This window comes from Pteropus medius, unplaced genomic scaffold, assembly GCF_902729225.1.
Source record: "Pteropus medius unplaced genomic scaffold, Ma_sr-lr_union100, whole genome shotgun sequence".
Classification (NCBI taxonomy): Eukaryota; Metazoa; Chordata; class Mammalia; order Chiroptera; family Pteropodidae; genus Pteropus; species Pteropus medius.
Window position 1 is genome coordinate 8,662,249 of NW_024350325.1, and position 5,982 is coordinate 8,668,230.

Here is a 5,982-nt window from a genome sequence, read left to right on the forward strand (position 1 = left end):
GTCTCAGGACTGCTATAAGCTAATAACAGCTCTAGAGAGACAAAAAAAGGTCTTGCAACTAACTAGGCTTAAAAAAAGTTACTTTGATATCACAGTTGTTAATTATGAAAATACCTAGATGCGATACTTTTTTAAAAATTTAAACTTTTGAATTGGAGCTACTGAATCCCTTTGTAGCATTGTCAGTAGGGCAGGAGGGAACAATTTAGTGAGTGCCTGTTTTATTTCATAGGCACTTCACATATATTGCCTTTTCAAAGCTTCAGAACAACTCCATGAAGTTGTTTTTATGACCAGTTTTTAGATTAGGAAACTGAGGCTCAATGAGTTTATGCAAGGTCAGTTGGTGGGTAAGTGGCAGAGCTATCTGTTCCGAGTCTGTGTTCTCTTCACTCTTCTCATGGCGTCTCTTCCCAGCCCACAGGGTCATGATCCTAAAAAGGAAAATCATATTAAGAGAATTCATATTTAAATTCCTGTGGGAAAAATAGGGCTGATTAAACTTATAATATCCCTATAAATTATATTTTAGGGTTGCCAATATAAAAATTAAGAGATCATAATAAGTAGAACATCAGGAATGTTTTATACAAGTTGGATTCACACAATGTGACTAATTTCTCTTTACCATCCTTTGAAAATTTTCAGAATAACAAGATGCTTATATGTTAGTTCTTAATAATAATAACTACTACATGTTTATTATATATGTTCTAGAAAATAAACCCAAAGGAAAAAAGTTATCCATAATTTCAACAAGTTTGTTTTACTATATAGAGAAGTGTATAGTCTTACATATAAATGTAAATATCAATGTTTGCCTTCTAATTTGTAGCCTTTAGATCACATTCCCTGAGTTTTGACTAAAGATGGCTTGTCATTAATATGTAGGCCACCTGGGGTTTGTGATTAGGTAATATAATTTTACAGATAACATTTGATAGGTAAAAGGAAAACATATATTTTTTAATTCTAGGATTACAATAATCAATTAATTCAATAAATATCTATTGAACACACACTACCTGTCAGGTACTGTGCTGCATGCTGAGGATATAACATTGATCAAGACAATGAGTCCTTGCTGTGGAGAGTTTATCAGGAAGGAAGGAAGGAAAACAACACTTGGTCAGCTCCTACTATATGCCAGATACTCTCCTAGACTCATTTAATCCTTCAAACAAGCCTGCTGTCTGTCCCTGTATATATAGTACAGGCATAAAAAAGAGAGACTCAGAAAATTTAAACAATTTGTTCAAGATTACACAGCTAGTAAATGGCAGAGCTCCAATTCAAACCCAGCAGTAGACTGCTTTTTCACTACGCTACACTGCATCCTCAAATATGCAAATACTAAAAATTGTGAGTACTTGCTAGTCATTTTATATCTTATTGGCCTCTTTCCTCAACTAAACAGTTGTATAGCAATTCTTATCCTGTTTAACTCATGGAGCACTCTTAAAACCCAAAAGCAGTGTAAAAAGTTAAAAAAAAACAAAGCTGTTCCTAATAGTTTAGCTTAATTTATTTAATCTTACAGGAGAAAAAGCATATTAGTTCTAATAAGGGGTTTATTTTAATAATTTATTGAAGGGAAAAAATGAGTTCAGTAGGATCAGAATTTGATAAATTATTGTTGTCTTTTGTTTTATTAATTAACACCAAATATTTGTCGGACACAGTAGAATTACACTGAGCCTGTAGATACAGAAATTAGGGCAAATTCCTTATCCAAAAGTGGGTGTAAGAGACATATAAACAGAGAAATTATAAAAGAGTACCATAATAGATGCTCAAGATCTCTTGAGATCTAACAACATTCTGAGCTTCGCTCTCCCAGGCTAGAAGCTTTGTCTCCTACAAGTATTTGTTAAGCTAGAAGACATCTGGGCGACTTGCTAAAAACAATTACACTTCATTCTTTCAGAGTCAGATTTTCTGGAGGTGGAGACTGACTCTCCATTTTGAACAAGTTCTCCAATAGTTCTCATGAAGCCTGTCTAGACTAGAATTTTGGAAAGAGCTTTTGAAGGTGTGGACAGGGATGTGGTTATACTCTACCAGCAAAGGTTAAGAATCCAAGCACACTTAGGGAATTTGGTGTGCTAAGGGATGAAAAAATTGGCGAGAAATCTTCAAAGCAGATATAAATGACATAAATTATTGCATTATATGGGGTGGGAGAACATTTTGGCTAATACATGAGTTCATTTAAAATTTTAAGTGGATGCCACTCAACTCCAGAGCATCTAATTATTTAAGTAAGAGTTGAGTAGAGAGTTCCAAACATTCTCTTCTTTTTTTTTAAGCCAAGGAATCTTTTATTCACATGAAACTTTAGTGAGAAGCTGACATATAAAAAAAGAACTGCTGTGGCTGAAAAGAGGGTGGATGAAGCAGTGGTGGGTACGCTGAAAACCGCCACGAAGCCTGTGAGGGACTTGGGCCGGGGACTAGGCTTGCTTTTTTTATGTTCCAGGCCTGGCACCATGTAGGCACATAATAGGTGCACAGCATTTGATGACTGCAGTGCACTGAATGTTTATGCCTCCTCACTCTCCCAAATTCATATATTGAATCCTAATCCCCAGTACGGTGGTGTTTTGGAGGTGGGGTCTTTGGGAGGTGATAGAGTATGAGGGTTGAACTCTCATGAATGGTATTAGTGCCTTTATAGAAGAGAGTCCAGAGAGCTCCTTTGCCCCTTCCGTCATGTGAGGACACAGTGAAAAGACTTCTTTCTGTCCATGAACCAGGAAGTGGGTCTTCACCACACACTGAATTTGCTGGTGTCAGGATCTTGGACTTCCCAGTCTCCAAAACTGTGAGAAATAAATTTCTGTTGTCTATAAGTAACCCAGTCTATGGTATTCAGTTATAGCAGTTCACACAGACTAAGACAATGACTGAATGAATAAATGAGTGAAATGCCATCATTTCTGCTTTAAAATATAATTGAGGAACAAAAACTCTGCTAATATTTTTAGCCATAAAGACTAAAGTAAATAATTTATTTAGTGGCTCATTTTCATCACCAAATTCTCTTAGCCACTCATGGTCTTTACTTGCCATATTTGAGTGTGAAGTTACAAAGCTTTTATTGTCCCATTTTCTCTAGTACTGTTTCTACTTGACTTAATCAGGAAAAGAACCCAGGTGAAATGAGGAAAACTGGAAAAATTCAGGTTGCTTTTTGGGAGTAGGTGATAGGATAGGGTAAAAAGGAAGTAAGGAAACCATTCCTTTGTAAAAATTATACATGATTAATTTTAGAAATATTTAATTTTTACCCAATTACAACAATAATATATTTTTATTATAGACATTTTGGAAAATATAGTAAAGCACAAAGAGGGAAATAAAATTACTTTTTCTGAGATAATGCTGTTACTAGTATCTATCACTCTAGTCACATCTTTATACAGTAGTATTTTTTATCCAAATTAGGATCCTATCCTAATGTTTTTAACTTGTATCACTAAATGATGTACATGAGTATTTCCTATGTTATTAAATATTGTTCTTTAACATGATTTTTAAATTTCTGCATCATAACCTATGGAAGAATGTGCCATGTTTTGACAAATAGATTTTCTTATTGTTGAATGGGTTATTTTTCATTTTTTCACTATTATAAACAGTGGGACATTGAGTATGCTTTAATCTTTGTGTGTGTATCTGTGTCTCAGTATTTATGTTATATGAATTTTTAAAGGCTTTTGACACTTATGACCAAATTGCTTTCTAGAATGTTTGTGCAGAGGTAGACTCCTGCCAATGTATTCAAGGTCTTGTTTCCCACGACAGAGGTTCACTTTTTATCTGCAATGACATTCTGGCTCTTTATGATCAGCATTGGTTATTTGACAGTGAGCACACCACTTTCCTAGCTTTGGGAAGCAAGAGAGGGTATTAAAGGCCTGGGTATTGTAGCTATTTTTCAGAATTTACAATTAAAAATATATCTCTATATTTCATTTTTCTACAGATAAAGAAAACAAGCTGCTGATTGCCAAAGGAGAGGGAATCAAAAAGCAAAAAAAAAAATATTTTTCTTAAGCAGCAAAGTCTGAGGAAGGTTGTTTAGCTAGTTCAGTGGCTGCTGCTCTTAATGCCCATGGGGCATTCTGCGTGTTTCCTTCTTGAGTTCAGAGCCTCATCCTTGGGTCTAAATGAGACGTGACCCTAGAAGAACCTCTGCCTCCATGACCACCACCAGTTCTGAACTGAGTCTGTCTTTGGTTATAATTGCTTTGGGGACTTTTCTAGAAGTTAAATTTATTTGTGTGGAGGCTGAAACTAGTCACTTGACCACATTTGTGATATGAGTCACATTAGAATAAAGATCTAGAAAGATGGTAACTTGTTCTGCCTAAAGTACAGCAATAATGACTGTGGATAATAGCAAACACTATCTCTCCTAGACCCTCTCAGTTCAATCTGGGTTTGACATTTTTTAAAAATGATGATCTGTATACAAAGAATGCGTGTGTATATGTGTGTTATTTTGGAAATTTTGAATGAGTTCCATATGTTGTTATAGGATACTGCTATAACCAAGGGTGAACTCAATGTATATACATACACACACTTTACCTGTTTAGGAAAAGTGCACTGACTTTCTTTTCTTTGCTTACAGAACTGAGAAACTGGCAGAATCTTTAACTTGTAACTTGGCAGTGTTGAAATTTACAGGCAAGGAAGGCAAGGCAAATTGGGTGAAAATTGTTTGAGAATTTTTTTTTGAGTGAAAATCATGAAGCTGAGTGTGCACATTCAGACGATTTCTGCTTGATTTTTGACCACATTCACTGGCACTGGCACAGGTAGAGTTTCCCAGTGAAGGTGTGTGATGTCTAGGAGTAGGTGTGGGGATTTATGGCCATCTTATCCGTGCCGTTAATGTTAAAATGACTGTTGGCTAGTTGTTTTGAAATATTGATTGGGGAATTATGAAATGTGATTTTTCTGAGCTTCATAAATCCATCTTAATAATGAATTACATAAAAACAGACTCGAGGGTTGAGAGGTCAAAATTGGACTTGTTTTCATGCCTGAGCATTTTTCATGGGTTCTTGGAACATTCATGGTGCCTGAGACACAGTGGGAATCTGACAAGTCTGAGAACAGGCTTTCTCTTTTGAATGCTGGGGTCTTTGAAATCATCTTCACAATGAGGGAGGATTCATGAAGTAATGAAAAACTATTTCCTTTTTAAAAAGTTCAGACTGCAGCACAAACATCTGGGAATTTATTTAAATACTCTAGTTCCCTGAATTACCCATTTCCTTAACATATATTTTACTTATTTTTCCAAGGGGGATAAATTTCCACTTTGTGTTTTTCCCAGTTCAGCAGTGTTAGGCTCCTCATTTTAACATTTAGGATGCTTGGTATTTAAGGACATGAGGTAAGGCCCTATCACTCAAGCTATGATTTGCCTGTGGTGAGGTGGCAGGGAGGGGTGTTGTCAGGTGTGAGGAGCAAAGTGTTTTTGCATGTGGAACAAGTTTGATTACATTATAGATTCACTTCTTATAAGTTAAATAAAGAAATAAATGGCTAAAAAGATCTAGTGTATCTTTTAAAAAGTAATTAAGCAACAATATTTACTCAATACTTGAATTAAGAAAAAATGTCATTCTCTTTCTCTTTTTCAGAACTTAGTTCCTCTTTCCAGTTTCAGAAGACATGCAACTTCTCTCTTTCTTCTTTCTCCCCTTCACCCTGCAGTGTCTCCAATGGTGAACATGTATGTGTGGTGGAGGGCAGTGGTCAGAATATTCAGGAAGCTAGGGTGAGAGAAACCAACTTGATTTCTGCACTTGGAAAATACTTTATGGCTTTTTAGGGATTTGAGATCTTGGACATACTTACATATTTTAATATATAATATCAAATGATGAGACAATGGAGCATTTATTGCTTCCTGGATGGTCAGTGTGGTTCTGCCTCTTTTTCTGCTTTACTTATCATATTTGT